The sequence below is a fragment of the Erinaceus europaeus genome, chromosome 4, assembly GCF_950295315.1.
Source record: "Erinaceus europaeus chromosome 4, mEriEur2.1, whole genome shotgun sequence".
NCBI classification, from domain to species: domain Eukaryota; kingdom Metazoa; phylum Chordata; class Mammalia; order Eulipotyphla; family Erinaceidae; genus Erinaceus; species Erinaceus europaeus.
Window position 1 is genome coordinate 48,905,320 of NC_080165.1, and position 26,764 is coordinate 48,932,083.

Sequence of the window (26,764 nt, forward strand, 5' to 3'; positions counted from 1 at the left end):
GAAAGTTTAGTTTTAGTTTCTGTATATGGAAATAGAGAAGGCAGAGAAGCAAAGAGTAAAGGAGACCACAGCATCCAATCTTCCTTCAATGTAGTGAAGGTCAGGCTCCAACCTGAGTCACACATATGGCAAAGCAGCACACTATGCAAGTGAACTATTTTGCTGGCTCATGATTGAAGGTTTAGAGAAAAAATAAAATATATATATATATATATATATATATATATTTCCTGGACACACCCTTTACTATGTAGAGACTAAGACTAGAAAAGGACAAAGCAGAATCAGGTAGGTAAATTAATTGGTTAGTTAAAGCTAACTTAAGTTAAGTAGGATTTGCTTTAAAACACAGGCAAAGCCTCCTTAAAGGAAGAAGTTAATCTTCACAGACTTCTTCTTGTTGTTGTTTATTTTATTGCCACCAGGTTAATCACTGGGGTTTAGTGCCAGCACAGTGAATTCACCAATCCTGGCAGCCACTTTTTCCAGTTTTTTTTTTCTTTCTATTTTATTTGATAAGACAGAGAGAAATTAAGAGAGGGAGGGAAATTGGGGGAGGAAGAGAAAGATTAGACACTTGCAGACATGCTTTATACCCATGAAGTGTTCCCACTGAGGGTGGGGAGCTATGCTCAAATCCAGGTCCTTGCACATGGTAATGTGTGTGTTCAACCAGGTGTTTCACTGCCTCGCCCTCATACTCACAATTCTCTAGAAACAAGAGACAGTGTGCCATACAGAGCTTCATGGAGATGCATCAAGGTAAGAAAAAAAGGGAAAGATTGGGCAAAGCATGGACATAGCCTTAAATATGTTTTATGCATGAAGAAATGGGTCAGGTACATAGATTTAGGGTTGTCTAACTTGAATAATTTTGGGGGCTGTGACACAGAAATACTGCCTTAGATATTTGGGATTAGGCCCTTTGGCGATGAGTCTGGGATACGAGATAATGGACTAGAGTGCAAGAACCATAGACTAATTATGGATCTGGGTTCTGGATTGATTGGCTGACCATATAAACTGTGTATTATTCATTACCTGCATTATTCATTACCTCTAGAAACTGACTTGTCCAAGGAGCAAACATCATGGCCCCAGAGTCCAAGCATCATAACACAGGAAATAAAAACATGGTAAATACAATAAGAGATAATGGTTGTTGTTGGTTTTTAAAAGCTGATTTCAATTAAGTATTTAAAAATATTTATGTACTTGCTTTTTTATGACAGAGAGGCTAGAACAGCTCTCTACTATATGAAGTACCATGGGTCAAATGCAGGATCTTACTCATGCAAAGGGTGTCCTCTATCTAAGTCACCCTCTTGACTCAGTGATGGCTGATAAAAACTTGCCAGGAAAAAGGCAAATGGATAATAATTCAGAATAATAAGACTAGCACTGTTAGTTTGCAAAGAATTGAACATACATAGAACATACGAAAAGTGTACTGTTAGATCCTGGTATATGGTCTTGGAAAATACTTTATTTGTGCAGTGAAAAAAAATTACTTACCAATTTTGTAAAAATATTTTGTAGGAAAATTTTCCATCATTTTGTTGGTGGAGAGTTGGTCCAGCCAACTCTTCGTCCCTTTACCTTGTGCCCCCTACGAGCTTCTATTTCATTCCTTAACTGTTTCTAATCTATCATAAGGTCAGCAGACACCTAAATTCTCAATGACAGATTCTCCTGATATTCAGATGGGTCTTACAGCAGCTGAATTTTCTTTTTTTTTTCTTCTTTTATTTATTTATTGGATAGAGATATTGAGAAATTGAAAGGGAAGGAGGAGATAGAGAGGGAGAGAGACAGAAATACCTGCAACCCTGCTTCACCACTTGCAAAGCTTTCCCCCTGCAGGTTGGGGTTAGCGTTCAAACCCAGGTCCTTGTGCATTGTAACATGTGCGCTCAACCAGTTGCACCACCACCCAGCCCTGCAGCTGAATTTCTACTCACAAGAAGAAACTGGATTCTATTAATATGCTAGTCCAAAGGTGAAGAAACACCAGGAAAGAGGGCTGCAAAAAAAAATACAGTGTAGAGGAACTGGAGGCTAGTACACCAGGGTAAGTACACCTTTCTATACACAAGGACTTCTGTTCAAGCCCCCAGGGAGCAGGGAGAAAACTTCACAAGTAGTAAAGCAGGGTTATGGGTCTCTTCCTCTCTCAATTTCTGTCTCCTTCACCCCCTCTCAATTTCTCTGCATTATTAAATAATAAATAAATAAATAAATAAAACGAAAGGAAGTCATATTTTGTTGAGTTTTCAGGTGATTTTTGTTGTTTTTCCTAGTTTATCAGGAAGAACGAAAGGAGTTTGCTGCTACTCCATAGCCATGCCTCTGAAATTCCCCATAATGAGCATTATAACTTGACCTAGAGAATGAGTTTTTCCACTGTGTAGTATAGGAAAGTTCTCATCTATACTCAGTTCCCAATTCTGGGATACATACTTGAACTTTTTGGTCAAAGATTAGTTTAAATTTCCATTGAAATTCAATCTTATTTTCTTCTAGGTCCCACTGGCATGGTGCAAATGAGAATGAGCTGTCCCCTACATCAAAAGGACCTGTTAGGCAATGGACTATTCTATACCGAGCTACTGACCAAACAGGAATACAACATAGATGATCAATCACCCATCCAAAGAGATGGTTCAGATTCTATTATGAATTCCTACCTGTCCCTTCACCCTTATTGTAGATAGAAATACTTCCAACCATTCTCCAGGAACAGAAATGTGCTTAACATGCAATGTAAGTGCAGTATTTGTAAAAAAATATATGCATTATTTTTATAATCTTAGGATATCAGAACATAAATGTTTACCAAGGTCACAGGGTTTTTTATATTTATTTTATTTATTTATTCCCCTTCTGTTGCCCTTGTTGTTTTTTATAGTTGTATTGATTATTGATGTCATTGTTGTTGGATAGGATAGAGGGAAATGGAGAGAGGAAAGGAATACAGAGAGGGGAGAGAAAGATAGACACCTGCAGACCTGCTTCACCGCCTGTGAAGCGACTCCCCTGCAGGTGGGGAGCTCAGGGCTCGAACCAGGATCCTTCCGCCGGTCCTTGCACTTTGTGCCACGTGTGTTTAACCCACTGCGCTACCGCCTGACTCCCAGGGTCACAGGTTTTATCTGATGCCATATTTTCCAGTATGCCATCTCTTGTACTAAATATCCAACCCAAACACAAGCGGTGTGGAGAACTCAAATTCCTGGGAAAGTTTCTATTTTCAGATGTTCATGTCCAACATCTGGTTAGTCTCCCCAAATTTCCACGTTTGTTCTAGTTTAATCACTATGGGACACGCAATATAATATTAATTTATTTTCTTAAATGAAACAGTCTTTTAGTTATTTGAAGACAGGCATATTATCCTCTGCATTTTTTAAATAAGTATAACAGGTCTTCTTTTGTTCTTTGCATAGCCTGGACTTTTCCCAGAAATATATTCTGTACTGCATACTTTATCTTTTTTTTTTTTAATGAAAAATTTAGAAGTGAGTGCAAAATTATGGGTAAAATCTAAGCAGCATAGAGTGTCATTGCTTTATTATAGATTCCCTAGTTTTTTTTTCAGCTCATAATTGGTCACTTCCCACTTTTCACATCAAAACTTTTTTTTTTTACTTAACCAATGTATTGCTCAGCTCTGGCTTATGGTGGTGCTGGGGATTTTGCCTAGGACATTGGAGCCTCAAGCATAAAAGTTTCTTTGCATGACTATTATGCTATCTACCTCCACTCATCAATACTATTTTTTACTAATATTAGGTTACTGTTGACTAAAACTCTCAGGCTTTTAAAATAATTGTATTTCAGATTTTAGGACTCACTTCTATACTCTTAACTTCACTAAACTTAATTTTTATTTTAACTTTTCTTTATCATTCCAATGCATCAAAAATCTTTTTTAGGCTTTAAAAAAAATGAAACATCTACTTTGTCACATCAATCTATAGTTCCTGTAGAAATGATGAACATATCTTTTGAATGTTCACTTAAATCACTGATAAAAGTACAAGGCATGCACAGAGCTGTGAACTATTTCTCTGGCAGAACACCAAGGCACCAGGAAGCCCTTACCAGGTTTGACATTGGTCCACTAATGAGTATTCTCTGAGTATGACTTCTGAACAGTTAATAACCTACTAAAACATTCTAGCAATTGACCCATTTTTATTTAACTTATTCACAAGTGTATCATTAGAGACATTTCTGATTGTTTTGCCAAAGTCCAGATGTCTGAATGGAAATGTGTGTACATTATCTTTATCCGCCAGCCCCCCACTGAGGAATGGAAATGGGCTGGACTAACAGGACCAGTTCTTGTGAACCCATGCTGGGTCCTATAATCACTTCTTTGTCATTTGGGTGCCTATTATAACATTGCCTTAGTAATACATTCTGGAATCTTGTCGGAGATCCATATCGAATTCAATCATCCGTAGTTTACAGAATCCATTTTCTATCCACTTTAGAAAATTGGAAAGATATTTACTCATTTCCAGCCTTTTAAGGTCTCTTGACTTCTTTCCAAACAGCATGCCTATCCTGTCTCTGATCTCCGACTAACTCCAAGTATAGCTAAAAGATATTTTGTTTTTGACTTTGTGTTTGCTCACCAGTCTGTAGGTTTTTTTGATAAAATTTTGTTTGCATTCTTGTCCTTTTCTTACATGTCTTTGGTTTGTATCCTTCCCATCCTGTTCTTTCAAATCAGCTTTCAGAGCAATGGTTGGTGACTATAATTGAATAATGAGATCACCTGGGGAGATTTTAAAAATTACTTATGCTGGTTTCTCATCCTAGACAAATTGAATCAAAACTTCAAGGAGTGATGGAAGCATCTATAATTTTTTAGATCACTCAATGGACAGACAAATTTGAAACTATAATGTGCTGATACATTAGTTTTGTTAGTTTCTGCTTTTTTTTTCCTAGACTTTACAATTCATTTTAGATTTCTTTCTCTTTATCATTGGCCTCACCTGCATCTTTTTTATTAGTGATTTAATATTGATTTACAAAATTATAAGACAAGAGGGTTATAATTTCCAACAACCAGAGTTCTGTATCACCATTCCCTCCACTGGAAACTGTAGTAGCTCTCCCAGAATCACAGATATGGGTTGAATATATATATATATATATATATATATATATATATATATATATATATCCCCATTTTTATATGGTTCTGCTTTCTTTTCCTTTCTAAGTCACACCTACACATCTTACTACTTTTTAAAAAAAAATTATCTTTATTTGTTTATTGGATAGAGACAGCCAGAAATCAAGAAGGAAGGAGGAGATAGAGAGGGAGGGAGACAGAGAGATAACTGCAGTCTTGCTTCACCACTTGTAAACCTTTCCTCCTGCAGGTGGGGAGCAGGGGCTTGAATCCAGGTCCTTACTCACTGTAATGTGTCCTGAGCCAAGTGAGCCGCCATCTGGCCCCACATCTTACTACCTTACTACCTTTCTTACTACCTGTCCTTCTTTTCTTTCCTCTTCTCTCTCTGGATCCTGATGGAATTGGGGTTCAGAGTCCTCTAGTCATCTTTCCTAACAGTTCTCCCCCTCTAGGATTAAGGACCAAAAATGTTTATGGGGTGCAGAAGGTAGGAGTTCTGGTTTCTGTAATTGCTTCTCCTCTGGACATAGGAATCGGCAGTTTGATCCATTACCCCAGTCTGCTTTTATCTTCACTAGCTGGTAGGTCTCTGAAGAGGTGAGGTTCTGGGACATATTGCTGAGGTCCTCTGCTGAGGAAGTTCAAAATGGAATCATGGTAGCGTCTGAAACTTAGTGGCTGACAGACAGTAAGATATAAAGCAAGACAAAATGTTTAATAAACAGGAACTTAAAAGTAGGATTAGAGCAGATGGGAATAGGGATCTTGGGATAGAAACTAGCTAGGAAATCTATTTTAGGTACGTTCCTAGGGGCCATTACTTTAGTAATTTCTTCTTGATCTTGATAGCTAACACGAAGGTAGAGTAAAAATATTATCTTGGAAGATGGTACTAGAGTTGAGACTAGGATTAGAAAGCTGTATCAGTGTAGGGAGTAGCTCCTAAACTTGAAGAAAACATGTAAGAACAATTAACTAGACACACTGATTAGTCTAACAGTTAGTTAGACTAACAATTAGTTAGACACACTGATCTGAACAAAGATCCATATATATTCATATTTACACAAGTGCCTCTCTCTGTCAATATGAGTTTGTAGTCCTTGGTGACACCTGGGAACATTCTAGACTGCACTTATTTCAGGACCAGTCTTTCTCAGGTGGCAAAATAGGCTGACCCAGCCTCCTCTTGGAGAGTGGGGCAGTCCTTACCAGTGAAGGCAAAGTCCTAGAGAGGTCCACAAAAGGGCTTATGATGACATTTATTTTGTTTTAATTTAACTATTTATAAAATGGAAACACTGACAATACCATAGGATATGAGAGGTAAAATTCATACCACCAGAACTCCATATCCCATCCCCTCCCCTGACAGCTTTCCTATTCTTTATCCCTCTGGGATTATGGAGCCAGTGTCATTATGGGGTGCAGAAGGTGGAAAGTCTGGCTTCTGTAATTGCTTTCCAGCTGAACATGGGTGTTGACAGGTCAATCCATGCTCCCAGCCTGTCTCTCTCTTTCCCTGGTGGGGCAGGGCTCTGAGGAAGCAGAGCTCCAGGACACATTGGTGGGGTCATCTGCCCAGGGAAGTCCAGTTGACATCATAGTAACATCTGGAACCTGGTGGCTGATAAAGGGTTAACATATAAAGCCAAACAAATTGTTGATTAATTATGAACCTAAAGGATGGAATATTGCAGAAGAAGATTTGGGGTCTCTGTTTTGGAAATAGCTAGTAGGTCTATTTTAGGTATATTCCAAAGGGCCCATTACTTTATTAGTTTTTGCCCAAGCCTGACATCTGATATGCAGGTGAATCTAAGTTATTGATGATGACATTTCTGATGGAAGGACTAGTGATGGTGGAGAGAGGGAACTATTAGAGGTCTAGACCCACTCTATGTATGGGACAATCCAAAGATTCCCTGACTAGGGCTCTATCACCCTCATCTGTATTGTGAGATTTAAATGTCTTAAATAGGTCAAGTATAGTGAACCTACCTTCTCACTGTGTAGAATTATACTTTCTGTACTTAACTATATCTCTGAATCATGCTATCTGTGTGTCTCCAGGGTCCCTCTAGGTGAACTCAGTGATCTTTTCCCTAAAACTTCCTTTTCATCCTCTTTACCAAACATTACTTTATCCTACTAAGTCAGAATTAACTCTATGATAGTTATTTTTCTAGTTGTCTTCTTGATCTTGTTAGACATTAAGAGAGGCAAATGTTTTTGCTGTTTACCTTTAAACCAAATAAGGCTTCTTGTAGAATATGTAAAGTTGCACAGCAAATCTGGAGTGGTCCAAGTTTCAGACTGACTGTTACAGTTTTTTATTTAATTTTATTTTATTATTACTATTATTATATATGTGTTTCCCTTTTCCCTCTTCTTCAGGTTGACCAAAATCAACTGCTGTTGCTTTTTACACTGATAGGTGACTGTGAGAGGAACTTGTTTCTCTGTCCCTATTCCCTCCACCCTCCTTTTCCTCTCCTCCTAGCTAACTAAAAAATATAAATAAAATAATGTCGGATTGCATCATGGGGGAGAGAGAATAGACTAGGAATTTGTGGTGGTTTGGGAATGCAGATATTTATCCATGTGGGTGCCTCAGAGTTGGGTGAGAGCACAACGGTTTGGGCCAAGTGGAGCTAGCAAAATGGCCACCTCATTATGTGCAGCAACCCTTCTCTGGGTCTCCGAAGATGGGAAAAAGCAAGAGAGAGAAAGGCAGAAGCAGGAGGGCTTTTATGGGAGAAATTCTGGAAGTGGCAAGTCAGAACAGGATTGGCCAGGAAAGGGGGTGGAGAGAGGCAAAAGGCATGCAGGGAAGATGGAAGCATCCTAGCAACTGTAGCAGTAACCTGAGGGGATAACATGGTGGTGGAGGAGTCACTTTAAAACAAGGCAGAAGATTCATATGTAAATAAAAATACTTGCATAGAAATATGGTAGTTTGTGGGTCCTGCCTAACTCAACCACATCTGTACAACATCCCAACAAAATAAATAAACTCTTTCCTTTCACTGCTCTTTTTTTTCTTCTTCTTCTTCTTTTCTCCCTTCTTTTGCTTTCTAAATTCACTGACACTCATTTGTGAATTATTTTGTGGAAAAAATCTGTCTTGGAGTAAACTCTAGTGTGTGTGTGTGTGTGTGTGTGTGTGTGTGTGTGTGTGTATCCCTATTTTCTACTTTTTTTCTCCTCTTGCTACCCCTAGAATTTATAGTTGACAGTATATTTGCATAATTGTCTATTCTTGCTTTCCCTTTTTTCCTATGTCTTTCTTTTTCCTTTGGATTTGGTTGCTATTTTTTCTTGGACTAGAGGTGATGTTTGGCTAACTGGTATTGGTTGAACTGTATCAATCCTTGCTTCAGTTACTATTGTTGTAATTTCTGATTTTTGTGACTGCATTTGTGAAATGTCTGTAGTATAGCTTGGCTTATACTCAAAACACAACAACTGAAGAATGACAGAACAAAAGAATACAAACCACATCAATTTAAAAAAATGGCTAAATCAAGGTCAAATAAAACTTCTACCACATTGACTCAGGACAGGAGCCCAGAATAAATTCCAAATCAGTCAGAAGTAACCATAGATAAGAAAAGTACAAGCAATAGTAAACCTAATAATCACAGAAATGAAGACAACTATGGAGGAAAGGGCTGTCAGAATTAGGGAAACAACAGATGAAACCATCAAAGAAAATACTAGCTACCTCAAGGTAATTAGAGAACTGAAAGTTGAAATAGCTGAACTAAAAGATCAATTAGCAGAACAAGATAATACTATAACTGAACTGTAGAAAGAAGCCAAGGGAAGTGAAAGCAGGCTAACAGAAGCAGAAAACAGAATTAGTCAGACAGAGGATGAGCTAGAGAAAACAAAGAAAGAGACAAAAGAGCTCAAAAAGAGATTGAGAGAGACTGAAAACAATAACAGAGACATATAGGATTATCTCAAAAGAAGTAACATTCATATAATTGTCCTGCCAGAAGAAGAAAGAGAAGAAGGGGAAGTGAACATTCTAGAGGAAATAATAAAATAAAACTTCCCAGACATAAACAACAGAAAGGACACCTCCACATCCATGGACATAGAATCTTTGATAAGGGGGCCCAAAGAAAGAAAAGAAAGGAAGAATGGAGAAAGGAAGCTCTCTTCAATAAATGGTGCAGGGAAATTGGGTTGAAGCATGCAGAAGAATGAAACCGAACCACTTTATCTCACCAGAAATAAAACTCAACTCACAATGGATCAAGTACCTAGATGTTAGACCAGAAACTATCAAATACTTAGAGGAAAACATTGGTGGAGCACTTTCTCACCTAAACCTCAAGGACATCACTGATGATACAAACCCAAGTGCAATGAAGACTAAAACAGAAAGAAAGCAATGGGACTACATCAAATTGAAAAGCTTCTGCACAACCCAAGAAACCATCACACAAACAAAGAGACCCCCCATAGAATGAGAGAAGCTTTTCACATGCCATACATCAGACAAGAAACTGATAACCAAAATATACAAATAGCTCAGCAAACTTAGCAATAAAAAAGAAAATGACCCCATCAAAAAATGAACAGAGGATATAAACAGAACATTCACTACAGAAGAGATCCAAAAGCTAGCAAACACTTGAAAAATTGCTCCAGGTCTCTGACTGTCAGAGAAATTCAAATAAAGACAATATTGAGATACCACCTCATCCCTGTGAGAATGGCATAAATCAAAAAGGACAGCAGATATTGCATCTGCCAATCCCAACCTACTCAACACGAGTACCACCTCAGCATGCTTCACTTCAGACAAATGCTGGAGAGGCTGTGGGGACATAGGAAGCCTTCTGCACTGCTAGTGGGAATGTAATTTGGTCCAGCCTCTGTGGAGAGCAGTCTGGAGTACTCTCACAAGGCTAGACATGGACCTTCCATATGACCCAGTAATTCCTCTCCTAGGGATATACTCCCAGGACTCCATAACATGCAACCAAAAAGATATGTGTACGTCTATGTTCATAGCAGCACAATTCATAATAGCTAAAACCTGGAAGCAACCCAGGTGCCCAATAACAGATTAGTGGCTGAGAAAGCTGTGGTATATATACACAATGGAATACTATGTGGCTATTAAGAACAATGAACCTACCTTCTCTGACCCATCATGGAAGGGGCTAGAAGGAATTATGTTAAGTGACCTATGTAAGAAAGACAAAGAGGACTATAGGATGATCACACTCATAAACAGAAGTTGAGAAAGAAGAACAGAAAGGTAAACTCAAAGCAGGATTTGACTGAATTTGGAGTAAGATACAAAAGTAAAAGTCTCTTGGTTGAGGCTGAGGGAGGAAGTTTGATTTCACTAAAGGGTTGGGGGGGGGTGGATGAATTGGGACAGTCTTTTGGTGATGGGAATGTTGTTTATGTACACTCCTATTAAGTTATAGTCATATAAATCACTATTTAATTAATATGAGAGGGGAAAAACTGATTGAATCTTTTTAATGCACAGACCATAGGCTGAGTCTTTGATATGTTGATGCTCTTAAAAGCTTGGACTAGGGAGAACAGAAGCAACTGGTGGCACAGCTCTATACAAATAATGTCAAAAGACATAGATTATGCTGATGTTGTGTATGATACAGCAAATACTAACAAAGGGATATTTCAAAGTTAACCCAATTGCCAAATAATATGATTATAGCAATAACTATCTATTGCTTTCTTAAACCCTAAGACAGTAGGAACTTCCCATTTCCTCTATAGACCCTTTATTTCCCCCAGTCCTGGAACCTCTGGGGCTCACTGAGGTGGGGCTCACTTTCCTGCATGTTTCTATCAATTCATACGAAATAATATTGCATCTGCCAATCCCAACCTAATCAATTCAACAAGTACCACCTCAGCATGCTTCACTTTAGACTGTGTTCAGAGATGTCAGGCATGGAATTTCAAGCCTTCAGCCTCACTACTCAGATGAGACCTTTCCTTTCATAGGATTCTCTAATTCCACTGTAAGTGTATCACTTCCTATCAAAGTCCCACAACCTAGATATGGACCAGTTCCCGTGAGATAGAGCATATGTTCACTTGTAACTATGAATTAGGGCAAAATATTTACCTGAAAGCAAAAGTACACAATAGTCTGCAGTGAGTCAGTATAAAGTTCTTAATGAAATAATGTCTACTTAGACTTAGACACTTTCCTCACCTACTTTCTGTTACACTTACCTCAATCACTCCAAAGCTCACTCTATGAAAGCAAGGACTGCAAAAGCTGAATAAGGGTGAGAGACTGGTATACTTTAATGATGAGTCTTTAGTCACTATCAGGCTACCCTCTCAGCTGTGGCCCTAGTCAGGGAGTCCTCAGATTCCCAAATAGACATTATGGGCCTAGAACTCAAATAAATTCCTCTCTCCAATGTTACCAGTCATCTCTATCAAGAACAACACAATAACCACTTTGTGGGCCCCCATAGGACTTTGCCCCCAACTTGGATCAACAACAGTAGAGAATGTTCTATGCTGAGAAGGGAGGCTAGACAACATACTCTATGTTCCATCTGAGGAAGATGGCTCCTGATATTGGGGCAGCTTGGAACATTCCTACTCATGACCACAGAATGTGAGTTCGTATCTACAGGAATGCAGTGGTCAACTATGTGCCTAAGACGAATATGGTCCCAGATCACATGAAATCGATGGGGCTTACAGTCTACAACACTTATATACCTTTTCCATATTTGGGAGCTACTCTATTCCCTGCTCCAGCTTTCTGGACCTTTTCCCAGCCATGACATCATGAGGATAATTTCTGGAACCATCCGTTCCACCCCGGTTCCATGGCTGCCAGTTCTTAGCAACATCGCCCCGCCAGATATTCGTCGGGATGCGGCATCATCTAAGTTCATTTCCCACATCTACGCTCGCGCCCCATGAGGAGCTGGCCAGTCTTGCAACGATGTTATTCCTCGAACCCACCTTTGCTGCAGTTTTTATGAGATGTTCGTGAAATGACAGAGTGCGATCGAGAGTAACACCAAGATAGACTGGCTGGGCTTCATGCCAGATTCTCGTATCGCCAAGCTGCACATTAAGCTCACGCGAGGCCGAGGCATGGTGTAGATGGAAAACAGATGATACCGTTTTTGCAGTGCTAGGGATTAGTCACCATTTTTTACAGTAATCAGATATCAGAGACAATGATGACATCAACAACAATAATAACTACAACAATAAAACAATAAGGGCAACAAAAGGGAATAAATAAATATTTTAAAAAATTAAAAATATAACTTTACTCATAAGTAGAATATAGAAAATTGAAACACATGAACTTGAAAGAAGAAAAAAAAAAAGTCAACCTATATCTATGTCCTTGGAAGAATTATAGTTGTTACTGCTGGAGAAGGTAGGGGCATAGAACTTTTGTGATGGGAGTGGTACCCATCTACTGTACCACTAATTACCACTAATTACCACTAATGTACTAATGTATCTTCCAGACAATAACTTTGCACCTGCATATCAGATTCAGGCTCAGGGAAAAAACAAACAGAAAAACTTTGAAACCTGAAAGAGCAGTTCCTTGCCCTTACTATAAAGATTCACTTAATCAAAGACTTCGGTGTTATACCAGAAACTATCAGATACTTAGAGGAAAATATTGGCAAAACTCTTTTCCGCATAAATTTTAAAGACATCTTTAATGAAATGAAATGAATCCAATTACAAAGAAGACTAAGGCAAATATAAATCTATGGGGATATATATATATATATATATATATATATATATATTAATTTAATAGTGACTTCCAAGATTATTAAGTAATAGGGAGTACATTAGCATAATGCCAGAGATGATGATCATAGTGTGGAAGCGCTCGACCGGACCTGCCAATATACGCGGATGTCTTCGCCCACCCTGTCCAACGCTTGACGTCTCATCACCCAATCTGGTCCCCTATGCCTACACTGAACTTCTCTGTTCCAGACTCTTGGAAACAGAGTTGGCAGTCAGCTGAGGTAAAGAACAAACACCTCATCACAGACCCCTGCAAGCGTCAACCCGGCTTTGACCTACCACGTTATGATTGGGCCCTCCTCAATCGCTATCGAACAGGCCATGGCCGGTGCGCCGCTATGTTCCGTCGCTGGGGAGCCAGAGACGACCCGAACTGCCCCTGTGGCTACAGACAGACTATGACCCACATAGTCAACGACTGCCACCTCTCCAGATTCAAAGGAGGTCTCGAAACTTTACATCAGGCTCAACCTGACTCTGTTGACTGGCTATGGAAGAAGGGCAAATGCTAGAAGAAGATGTCATCATTGTTGGATAGGACAGAGAGAAATGGAGAGAGATGGGGAAGACAGAGAGAGGAAGAGAAAGATATACACCTGCAGACCTGCTTCACCGCCTGTGAAGCAACTCCCCTGCAGGTGGGGAGCCAGGGGCTCAAACTGGGATCTTTATGCTGGTCCTTGTGCTTTGTGCCACCTGCACTTAACCTATTGTGCTATCACCTGACTCCCGAGTAAAGTTACCTTGTAGTTATCCTTCACTGTCTTATTTACTTCACTAAGTATAGTCACTGCCCAGAAATTGTTTGTAAGAAAACATTACATAAGTGACCAGCTTACTTTAGTAATGGCACTTTTGGTTACTACCAGGCCACCCCATCACCCCAGAGCCTAGTCAGGGAGTCCTGGGATTCCCACACCAAAATGATGGGCCTAGACCTCTAACAAATCCCTCTTTCCATTGTTACTGGTCATCTCCATCAGGAACGACATAATGGACCCCTTTGTGGGCCCTTTGTGGGCCCCTACAAGACCTTGGCCTCAATATGGATCAACAGTGGTAGGGACTGCCCCATTCTCTAAAAGGAGGTTGTGCCAACATACTCTACCATTGGAGGAAGATAGGTCCAGCAATGAGTACAGCCTAGAATGTTCCTAACTGTGACCACAGAATGTGAGCTCAGACCTACAGGGATGCAGAGGTTACACAGGCTCCTGCATTGAATATAGGCCCCAGATCAAATCAGTGGAATTTTTACAGTTAATAGTATTTATACAGTTTTCCCAAATTTGGGAGCTGTTGGGATGCTCTGTGGAGGAGAGATAGAGGAGATCAGGAGCAAATAGGGAACACAAATCTTTATTTGCATGGGTACCTCAGAGTTGGGTGAGAGTGCAGTGGTTCAGGCCATGTGGAGCTAGTAAAAATGGCCGCCTCATGCAGCACCCTTCCTTGCATCTAATCACTGAGGTGAAAAGTGGGCTGAGAGAGAGAGGCGGAGGTAGGAAGGCTTCATAGGGCAAAAACCAGGAGTGACGAGTCAGGACAGGATTGGTTGGGAAAGGCACTCCAAGAATATTGTATTAACTCTCATGGGAACTGGCAATAATCTAAGAGGACAACTATGACTGCATCTGCACTATTTCCCAGCAGGGAGCCACTCTTTTCCCTGATCCAGCTTTCTAGATACTGTCTCCCCAGACAATACCTTTAGTCCACCTGCATGTTAGCTGTAGGACTCAAGCAAAAATTAGTAAAGTCATGGACCACTTGGAATATACCTAAAATAGACCTAGTAGGTTTTTCCAAAATGGAAACCCCTCTTATCCTATGGTTTTGTCAATGTTTCCTTTTTACAAATAAAAAAAAAGAATATGTAAAGTTGAAATTCCCTACCATTGCCAACATCATTCCTATATGACATTATAAAAAATGTATTAGGAAACTAATGAACTTGTTGTTCATCTACCCCAGCAACCCAGTCTTTCGATGAGGGATTCATAAACCTAAATAGTTCTAAGAATTACTTGGGGAATTATAAAAATTGCAAGTTTTAGAACCCAAGGTCAACAGTTTATGGTTATGTATGCACCAAAGAAATTGCAGTTTATATGCAAAAGACTTTCATACATTTAATTCTACTCCCATACTCCTCACCCCCCACTCCCCTCATACCACCATAAACCAGAATTGAGCAATGTTCTAGTAAGAAGAAGAAGAAAAAAGGAGAGAGGGAAAGGAAGAAAGAAATCAGTAAAAGAAAAAAAAATCTAAATACTCTAAAATCAAAACAAAGCTACTCTAGGTAATCAGATGATTCTTTTATTGGACCTATTAGAAAATGTTGCAGTGTCACTCAAAAGAACACACAATCATTTTGCCTTTTTCCATTTTTTTTTAATAGTGTAGAAACGGGTTGTATAGCACTAAGGCAAAGGACTATGGGGAAAGGGTGGGATGAAGGGGCTCTGAGGTCCTGGTGTAAGATCGGGGAAGAATTGGTGGAGTGTCTTCCAGACAGACACTTATCACAGGGATATGAGGGTGGTACTTAAGTGTCACAACTCTACTGTAAACAATTAGCCTCCCAATTAAGTATGAAAAGAGAGAGAGAGAGAGAGAGAGAAAGGAATTGTATTTAAACCCCCTACTTTTTTTTAATAATTCAGCTGAATTTAAGATCTGCAGTTCAACAATAACGTATTACACACATATTCCTTATTAGTTTGTTTTTTTCCTCAGCAGCATGCATATATCTACAGGTTCAGAGATTGCTCCATAGATGTCTGTCTTTTTTACATAGCATTCTAGTTCATAGTCTTCTTCTGGCAGGCCTATTTGTCTTGAATAAAGGATATATTCCGGTCAACATATTTCAATTTTCTCTCTTCTATCCCAGGTTTAGTGAAATAAAGTCATATTTACTGTCCTATTTTGTAGAAATTTCTTTCAAATTATCTCCAATTTATTTGCCACTCATGTTCTGCTGACTGGCATACAATAATACTTCTAACATTGTAATATTTTTTTCTGTCACCTCAGCTCAACTGTTTTCTATTAAAAAATTGCCAGAGAGTTGCTCTTACTTATTTTTTCTGTCTGTTTTCTAATTTTCTCAGCAATTAATTTTACAGATCTGTCTGTACATTTTCATATCCCCTCATCTGTGCTTATTGTTAGAAATATTCTTTTTTTGCCTTTTAATTCTTTCCTTAAAAAAACAATTTTATTGTGAAAATTAAGGGAAAAGCAAGCAAATAAAATACTCCAAATAAACTAGTGCAATGGAACTTCATGTACCTTTCTTGACTTCAATAGTGTATCAGTGATTGCTTTGGAAGAAATTGTATAAATAGGTGAGTATGATATTTGTGCACCTTAGGAAATAAATATACTTGGACATTCAGAAGACAAAGTATATTTCTCATATGTATTCTGTATCCCCCATTCCTGGTTCACAGCTCTGCAAAGTCTTAGAATTTGAGATGAGAGCAAGAAAGGTATATTTTGCATTGGGTAGGTAACACAGCAGTTTTATGCAACAGACTTCTATGTATTGAAGATCTCTAGTTAATCACATAACTCACCATCCCCACCACTACCATAAGCCAGAGCCAGAACTGTGTAGTCCTCTTTTAGAGGATAATAAGGTATTTCTTGTTAAGTTAATAAAATGACTCTTTGGAAAGCATGTATGGATGGAGGTTAATTGTCACCAACTATGTGGTTAAAAATAATAATAACTGGAATTTTCTGTGGTTGATAGCATAACGGTTACACAAAGAGATTGTTATGCCTGAGGCTCTAAAGTCCCAGGTTCGATCCCCCATACCATCATAAACTATTGCTAAGTAATGCTCTGGGAAAAATAAACAAACAAACAAAAAGATCTGGAATTTTTCATCCCATCCTGACACCTTGGAAAATAAAAGGGCTCAATATTGTGTTCAATTGTCAATAGTTAAAGAATCAATAATTTATGCTGTGCTATTAAGCCTCCATAAAAGGCCAAAAGGAAGGGCTTTCAAAGGACTTTTAGTTTGGTGAATATGTAAACTTTTGGGGGAGAATGATACATTTAGTGAGGCAAAGGAAGATCTCTGCCATTTCTATTAATGTTTTTGCCCTATGTATCTGCTTTATATGGCTGTTTCTGAATCATTTATTATAACTCAGTGATCTAGAGAGTAAAAGTTCTATGTGCCAATCTAGCAAATTAATTGAACCTGAAGAGGAGGTCTTGGGAATTTCTAATTTGTCATCAATTGGTAAGCACTAGTAAGTCCTAAATCTTGAAGCTGGTATTTCAAGTATAATGTGGTCTTAGGGAGAGTGAATCCGTAGTTTCTGGATTATGGTGCAGATTTGGGTTGAATTCTCAGATACCCTGTTGGATTCTCTGACAGATTGCTTGGATTCACAACCCTTCCATTCTGTTTCCATTGTGTAATGACAATTCTGTTTTCTTCTGTTGATCAAGGTCAATCACTAGTGCCAGTGTAGTGACTTCTTGTCTGATCCTTTGTCTTAGCAGTTCAAAGTACTAAAGTGAACGTACTCATGTGTTTCCTAGAAAGTACATAACACAAGTCCTAATGTGTGTACATGTGTTTTGGTTGCACTATTTGCAGACTTTTTTTTTTTTTCCTTATCAGAGCACCACTGAGCTCTGGCTATTGCTGGTGCCTGGAATCCAGTCTGAGATCTTATACATCCAAGTGCTCTGTAGTATGGCTGCACTGTCTTCTTTGTCATGAGCCATGCATTTTAACCCTGATAGCCCAAGGATCACAAAGATCCCCTGATATGTAGGATATAAAGAGATATTTCTTATGCCCTTTACCTGACTCTGCTGTGTGCATCTGCAGTGAATATTTCTCCTTGCTAACATTTCTCATGCAGTGTAAGGATAGTTCTTGCTGGTTTCCACTTTTTTTTAGCAAGGCTGAGCCCACAGCTAGTAATGCCAGTCTTTCACTTTGGTAGACCTTATACTCAGGTTTCTTTTTGTAGCCATCACATTATGTAATACCTCTAACAACTTTTCAGTCAGAGAAAATCATTTAATGACCGAACCATTCAGTTACCAACAATTATAAATATTTGTTTCATGTGTATTGAATCATCAATAATTAACAACACTCTGTCACAGTCACTAGGTTGTAAAACTTCAAGAAAACAGAAGGGAAAACTCTAAGGATTTTAGTGATTTATTCACCTTTTCTGGCATGCCAGACTCAGCTTGCAGTGTCAGATTTAATTTCTGTCTCTCTGGGCTTAGGCCAGCAAGAACAATTCTTCTAAATTGTCTATCTCCACATGTAAAATGGGATCAACACTTTTGTCCAAGTTGAGCAATCACTCCTTAGAAAAAAAGTAAAACTATCAGTTTGACTTTATTTTTTCTCATTTAATCATTGAGATGAATTGACTGATCAAATAGTGACAAATTCTAACGTAATGAAAAATACTGTTGGCACCTAGTCACGTAATGCAGGAAGCTCTACTACAAGAGTCTTGACAGAATTTCTATTAATCTGCCTAGTCTGTGGGATATTTGAATATTTCCAGTCAGGGAAAGAGCTCTACTTTATTGAGACTTTACCAAGCCCATTTATTAATAATTGATCTGGGTCAAGTTACCCTAAAGTTGGTATAGAGACATTTAATGGGCACACACTTTAATTTCACCAAAAAGGACTCTCTTCTGCTTAGTGTCCCAGAACAGAACTCAGAAATTATGGTTTCCTCCCCATCTGGGACACCTCTTTCACTGTCCACAATTTTCCTCTGGAGTGGCCTCATAACACTGGACCACTCCTAGCTCCATTCTAGCACCCCTAGGACTTTTTCATAGTGTCTTCTAGAACTATCTGGATTTCAAATAATCTCCTAGAAGCCCTCCTTTATGTGTCAAATCTCTCTTATGGTAAGGAAAATAGTATGAAGGTACCTCAGAAAGTTGATATAATCCAGTTCTTCTTTTTATACATATTTATCTAAAGAAGAAGAATTTGATTTTTGGTGATGATTATAATGTAGTATATATAGATGTCAAGTTTTAATGCTTTACATCTGAAATCTGTATATACTTATGGGTTTCTTAACAATAAATACATTTTGATAAGTCTATCATTTCTAGCAGTTTCTTCATTGTGTGAATATCATGGAGTGTGATTATACCAACCTAAATGGCATAACTTAGAACCACTTAGATTATGTAAAGAATTAAGTGTTATATATGTGGTCTGATATTGCCTAAAATATCATTATGTGGCATATGTCTACAATATTATAAAGAAATACCACTTTAACACAAATTTAAATTTAAAAAGTTAATAATGGCTGTCCAGATAATAGGATCTTAGAATAAATTAATTTTTCCTCCTCTTTCTCTCCTCCTCTCTCTCCTCCTCTCTCTCTTTGCCACTGGGGTTATCATTGGGGGCCTTGTACCCACAAAACTTCACCATTATTAAGTGGCCATTTTTCCCATTTTCTCTATTTTTATTAGAGGTTGAAAGGCAGAGAGAAATAGAGAAAGAGACAAACAGTTACTTGCAGCACTGTTCTATACTGTTCCCTTAGCAAGTGAGGACTGGGGGCTTGAATCTGGGTTCTCCCATATAGTGAGCCACAATCCTGAAATTTGCTGTTTTTTTCTTCTTTTGTATAGGCATAATTACTTTGCAGTAAGAACTATTATTAAGGGGCAGGACAACAGTATAGCCAGTCGAATGTGCACATAGATGAGGACCAAGGTAAGAGCCTCAAGTCCCCATATCCCCATCTGTAGGGAAGAAGCTTCATGAGCTATGGAGCAAAGCTACAGGTGTCTTTCTTTCTTCCTTTCTCCCTCCACTTCCTTTATATTTCTCTCTGTTTCAGAAAAAAAAAAGATGAAAGAAAGGAGAAAGAAAAAGAAAAAATGGAAGTAATGAATGGCCTCTAAGAGCAGTAGAGCATTGTATAAGGAACAAGTCCCAGTGATAACCCTGGTGGAAAAGATAAAAATTATTGTTAATATGAGAAAAAAAGAAAAGAAAACTGTTAGTATCTCTGAGAATTATAGAATATATCCAATTAATTGTGGTATAGAGAGGTGATGACAAGTTTTTAATAAGACTTCTATTAGTATTGCTCTTTGGCCGCTGCTTCTTCTCCTGGTCAGATGCATCTCAACAGAGGTTTTCCAGGTATCCACCATGGCTACTTCTCCCAGGAACTGAACACATGTGACTCTGCTAGCCGTGTCCAGAGACACCAGGCATGGGATGTCAACCCTTCAGCTCCATTATTCTGCTATCAAGTTGCAGATGCTGTCATGGTGCCAACCTAACTTCCCTGGGCAGATTACCTCACCAATGTGTCCTGGAACCCCACCTCTCCAGAGCCCTGCCTCACTAGGGAAAGACAGAAACAGGCTGGGAGTATGTTATCGACCTGCCAATACCCATGTCCAGTGGAGAAGCAATTACAGAAGCCAGACCTTCCACTTTCTGCATCCCATAATGATCCTGGGTCCATATTCTCAGAGGAATAAAGACTAGGAAAGCTTTCAAGGGAGGGGATGGGATACAGAGTTCTGGTGGTGGGAATTATGTGGAATTGTACCCCTCTTATCCTATGGTCTTGTCAATATTTCCATTTTATAAATAAAAATTAAGATATAAAGAAAAAAACTTCTAGTAGTATTATAATAACTATATTAATATACTAAAAGGGAAATATATCTAAGCAGAATTCAGGCTTATTGTTCACAGGCATTCACAAGATCATAGGTTACACTCAAATTTAACATTTATGCTTGAGATGGGAAGGGGCTGTGGCAATTAATGACTCTGCAATAGCAACGGGGGTGGGGGGCAGTCAGTAGCTGGGGTTAAGCACACATAGTACAATAGCAACGTAGTCTCTGTCTGGTAATTAACAATCACAGGAGTGAAATTTTCCTTAACAGCACTCATATCTCTGAACCACTCCATAGCTATTGCTTCTCCCACCCACTTGCAACTTGGCCTTTGTACCTGACATGCTAGTCATTTCTGAGTTGATGGGGGTATTCCCCTTCCGCTACTATGAAGTATGCTGAGAGAGAGTCATGCCTCCCTTTGTGTTTTTGTGTCTCTATGTCTCATTAACATACTAAAGGTCATATCTTAGGATAGTAATAGGCAGAACACTGCCCTGTACAATAACCTGAAACAAAAAAATCCTGTCCCCAGTTGTAAATACAAAAATTAGCATGGTGTCCTAATGTAATGAGATCCACTGGGAAGCTGGCTTCTAGGAATCTGTGACCAATCAGACTAAAGAACTGTTTTGATTCTATAAAAATGTGTTAGTTATAGAAAGGAATGGACAGAGAATAGTTCCTGGGCTTCAATAAACCTTGACTTGGAGATACAAACATTTCAAAACACTGTTGAAACATTTAATAGGAAAACCTTTTTATTCTTCTTATTATTATAAAACATGTATCTCCATGAAACATTTACAACTAAAATCTTAGCATGGAGAAGTACTACTGGTAGCATTTGGCTATACACTTAAAGCACTTTCTGATGCTTGAGATTGGCCTGGGGACACCAGAGGTTAAAGACAGTTCAAGACAGTAATTGACAAATACCTTGAGTAATGCAGAATTTGAGCAGGGGCTGGTCCTTTCTGGGCCTCAGGCCAAAGGAACAGCTTTGGCAGGAGTGTGATTAAGACCTGAGTATCAGATTCAGCCCCTAAAGGAATGAGAATGATTGAAGCATTGTGACATATAAGAAAAATATTTATTTGGTCATTTATATGAACAAAATATATTTCTATAACATATTTGGCTTTCATTTGGTTTCCTGGTTCAGAGTTGTCTAGACTTTGGAATTTCCTAAGTGTTGAAGGTAGCCAGAGTGTCTTTTGTTATGTTAATGAGTCAACTTTTGGAGTATTGGGTTAATTATAAAGAAACCAACTCTGATTAGAGGGTTAGAAATTTCAGTTCTACTTACCTTGACCTTTAGAGTAGAGGGGCTAGAGACTGATAAGTTCTTTTTTATTTGAATTTTTATTAGTGATTTAATAATGATCAACAACATTGTAAGATAACAGGGTATAATTCCACACAGTTCCCACCACCAGAGTTCCATGTCCCATCCCCTCCAATGTAAACTTCCTTATTTTTTATTCCTCTGGGAGTATGGGACAAAATTCTTTATGGGGTGCAGAAGGTGCAAGGTCTGGCTTCTGTAATTGCTTCTCTGTTGGACATGGACATTAGCAAGTTGATTCATACTCCCAGCCTATCTCTATCTTCCCCTAGTTCTGCAGGGCTCTGTAGAGGTGATGTTCTGGGACAATTTGGTGAGGTCATCTGCTCAAGGAGTTCAAGATGGAATAATAGTAGAATCTGAAACTTGGTGGCTGGCAGTCAGTAAGATATAAAGCAGATATAAAGGAGAAAATGTTTAGTAAACAGGAACCAAAAGGTAGAATATAGGAATGAGACAGGCTTGTGACATGCTGGATACCTACTCTGTGACAGGTGTATCATAGACCTCATCCACATGTGTCAGAAGGTCCTCTGGATTAAGTACTATTATTCTTTACTGACAAATGAAAATCTGAGTTCAGAAAGGAGAAGTGATTTCTTCAAGCCTGTATTCTTTTCTTTTCTTTTTGTTCTTTCTTGCCTCCAGGGTGATTGCTAGGGCTCAGTGCCCATGCAACTGATCCACTGCTCCTGGTGACCACTTTTCATTTTAATTGAATAGGTCAGAAAGAAATTGAGAGGGGAGAGGAAGATAGATAGATAGAGAGAAACGGAGACACCAGCAGACCTGCTTCACCACTTTGGAATTGATGCCCCCCCTGCAGGTGGGGAGCTGGGGACTTGACCCAGGATCATTGTATGGATCCTTGCACTTCATACTATGTGTACTTAACTCCTTATGCCACTGCCAGGACCCTGACTGTATTCTTTGTGAGAATAACAGATTAGTTGTAAGCCCAGTCACATGATAACAGTTGAGGTTCATTCAGTCTTTAGGGCAAAGGAGGAATATGGAGAGTTATTAATTCTTTCACTTATTTTCATTGTCACCAAGGGTTATTGCTAGGGCTTAGTGTTTGCGTGTCAAATCCACAACTATTGATCTATTTTTTTATTTTTCATCTCCCTATCTATCTATCTATATATCCATCTATCTATCATTTCCCTCCTCCCACCTTGTGTGTATGTGTGTGTGTGCTTCTTTCCTTTTGTTTTTTTTTTTTAATAGGGACAGAACTTGAGAGGTATGGGGGAGATAAAGAGGGAGAAAGAGGGAAAGTTGTGGCATTGGTACACTGCTAATAAAACATTTCCACCACAGGTGAAGGTCCAGGCTTGAACCCTGGTCATTGTATATGATAATGCATACCTTCTGTCATGTATGACACTATTGGCCCCAGAAGCCATTTCACTTGAAGCATGTATGAGGACATGGCGTCTTAGAGTGGAAGAAAAGAACAGAATTTCTAAAGGAAAGAGAGGAAGAAATGCTGTAGTTTTGATCAATTTAAAGTAAACTGTGTTCATAATAAGGTTAGCCTTAGCTAATCATTCATCTGAGGATAAAATGAAAAAGCTCAAAGTTCTCACCATAAGTACAAGACAGAACACTGCTGGGAGAGGAGGCAGGTAGTAGCACACTCGGTTGAACATATGTGTTGCCTTGCACAAGGACCCAGGTTCAACCCTGGGGTCCCCACCTGCAGAGGGAGGTTTCACAAGCAATGAAGCAGTGCTGTAAGTGTCTCTCTTTCTACCTCTCTCTCTCACTATTTCCTCTCAATTTCTCTCTGCCGCTATCAAAAAATAAACAAAAGAAAAGAAAACAAAAAAACACTGCAGTGCCTGTCCTTGGGGTGGCATAAACATATTTACTCAGCAGGAGGGTACACATGCCAGCTAATCAAAGGGGTAGTAGCCGTAGATTTAAAGTAGGTCCCTACTGTCCAGATGGTCTTTAAACTGAACCATTTACAAGCATTACAAACCTGGAAGTCATGACTATGAACTGAGAATAATGAACTAAAATACTGATTGGTCCATTATTGTGTACCAGGACCTAAATTTCCTTCCTTACCCATGAGGCTGTTTTGCAGATATCTATCTTAGTGAGAAAAGAAATTGTTCCCATGTGCCAACAACTACACTATAAACTATTAACCTCCCAATAAAAGAACAGAGGAGAAGAAAAAGAACAATAAGAGAAAATCATAAGGTAAAACTAGAACTGGGTTTGGTGCATTGCATCAAAGCAAAGCATTCTGGGGAAGAAAGGAGAGGGACAGTATGAAGAGGCACTGGGATTTTGTTGTGTTTCCTAGACACCAATCAAGGAGGAGATGAGAGACAACTTGTGCATATGTGTTAAAGATTATACTGTAAACCATTAATCCTCTCAAAAAAAAAAAAAAGACTGATTGACCTTAAGATGAGGGGAGCATGGTCACTGAATCTGCTTGTCCACCGCTTCAAATTCTTTTGGCCTCTCCTCTTAGTCTAGCCAGTTCCTCAATGTTTAGGTTTCCTGCATTTGTGTAGGTTTCCTACCAGCTCAAACTCATTATGACTCACTTTAAGCAGGTACCTCAAGCTTCTTGCATCTAGTGAGGAAATGACATAGATTGTGGAGACACTCAGAACTGTTAAGAGAGAGGCATGGCGAGATAGGTTATGAGGGAAGGGGCACTGAGGGTAGAGAAAGAAACAGTGTCGAGGGCATGGTGGTAGTATAGTGGGTTAAACGCACATGGTGCAAAGCACAAAAAAATTGTGTAACGATATGGGTTCAAGCCCCCCCTGGGTTCCCCACATCCAGGGGTTCGCTTCTAGGGCGGTGAAGCAGGTCTGCAGGTGTCTGTCTTTCTCTCCCTTTCACTGTCTTTCCCTCCTCTCTCGATTTCTCACTGTCCTATCCAATAACAATAATAACAACAATGATAAACAACAAAGGCAACAAAAGGGAAAAAATAGCCTTCAGGAGCAGTGGATTCATAGTGCTGCCACGGAGCCCCAACGATAACCCTGGAGGGAAAGAAAGATAGAAAGAAAGAAAGAAAGAAAGAAAGAAAGAAAGAAAGAGAGAGAGAGAGGTGGAGAGGAGAGAGAGAGAGAGAAAGAAGGAAAGAAAGAAAGGGGGGAAGGAAGGAAGGAAAGAAGGAAGGAAGGAAGGAAAGAAGGAAGGAAGGAAGGAAGGAAGCCTATCAAATGGTACAAGTATATTTCAACATTCACATAGGCCCACCTCAACAGTAGCAACTATAGTTCCTTTGCCCTTGATACTGCTAAAATAGGACCGGAGATATGTTGTGTCTAATCCATGGCTTACTTTGCCACAGACCCAAGGAAGAATTATTGAGACAGATACTACACAGGAAGTAAAGAGATTCTGAGATTCCTTATGAAGGTGCATCATTAAATTGGTCACTACTAGAGCAACTGAAGATTTGTTTCATAGGACTGTTTGATAAACTTAATGGAATATGTCTCAGATCTGCTTGCTCAAATGATATCTGATTATCACAGTTCTTATTTCCCATTGAACAAAGTTTTCCCCAGGAGTTCTCAACTCTTCTATACTTCTAAATTGTGCCTATGGATATAAAGTGAACTCTAAACATCCTAGAGTCAGAGAAGCTCATGATGGTTGCAAAAGACACAAGGTACATGTTTACAGTGAATTGTGATGAGTTTGCATTGGAAGGAATATTGCAGAGATGGGTCATAGAATAATTGATTAGATTAAGAGAAGTCAGAGGATTTGAAGCAGTGGACAAGCAGGTTCAGTGACCATGCCCTTATCTTGAGGTCAATCAGTACTTAAGCTCATTTTTCCCATGGGTGATCTAAGAAGAAAGCCTTGACTTTCGGACTTGTCATGTTTGGAAATAATGCCAAGCTGCATGGAAATTTCAGTCATAGATTTTTCCAATTAATGGTGGCAAAGCACTACTGAGTTAAAATATGTAGACATTTCTTCTTCCTTTCTAAGTTTTATTGTACAGATTATGGACATAAATATTAAGCATTAGTCTTTGCAACATTCTAGTAAGGCTGTTATTGCATTCCATTTCATTGATAAAATTTGAGTGCAGAAAAAAATGAAATAGTTCACACAATTTAACCAACATTTCTAAAGTCTTTGTGTACTAGGTTTTCCTTCAGCTACTACCTAGCAGAGGGAAATTTTACGTTCAAATCTTCTGGTTTAATGTCCCTTATTCTCTCTACTATGGATCGGAATGAGAATAGAGACATAATTCACTACAAATTTCACCTGGTAAATTAATTTATTTTTGATGCATTTGTCATGTTTAAAGAAATGGTAACTTACCTGCCCATTTGTTTTCCTTTTCAAATATGTTTAGTATACATTTGATTTTGTGTTAACTGCTGATTAAAACCAATCTGGACACAGGAGAGACTACTGAGTTAATATTACATGGTCTTGAAGGAGAGCCATTTAAATAACCTGTGTGTGGGTTCTTTAATCAAGGTCTCTTGAGTGGAGAAAAGGTGGGGGAGAGAGGAAGATCAGGAAGCTGAAACAAAGATAAAGAGCAGTGTTTGCAGTGACTAGAGCCATGTAGTGGTCTCAGAATATTTGACACTGTGGGATAACTATTATTTTTCTTGAGGGCTTGTAACTTCTGTTGAGTTTGGAAAAAAAAATCTGAGAAGAAAATTTTACTGAAGTCACTCTACCCAAGCCATCTGAGCCACAATTAAAATTAGATAGGGCAGCAAAAGTGTAG

The 26,764-nt window shown here is 38.8% G+C and overlaps 1 long non-coding RNA gene across 1 annotated transcript; it reads left to right on the top strand.

The window, feature by feature from the left end:
- Positions 1-302: 302 nt before the first annotated feature.
- Positions 303-20,649, top strand: LOC132538277 (uncharacterized). Its single transcript, XR_009549679.1, has 4 exons — positions 303-762; positions 1,064-1,136; positions 19,650-19,734; positions 19,862-20,649. It is a non-coding gene; the product is annotated as an uncharacterized LOC132538277 (long non-coding RNA).
- The last annotated feature ends 6,115 nt before the right edge of the window (positions 20,650-26,764 follow it).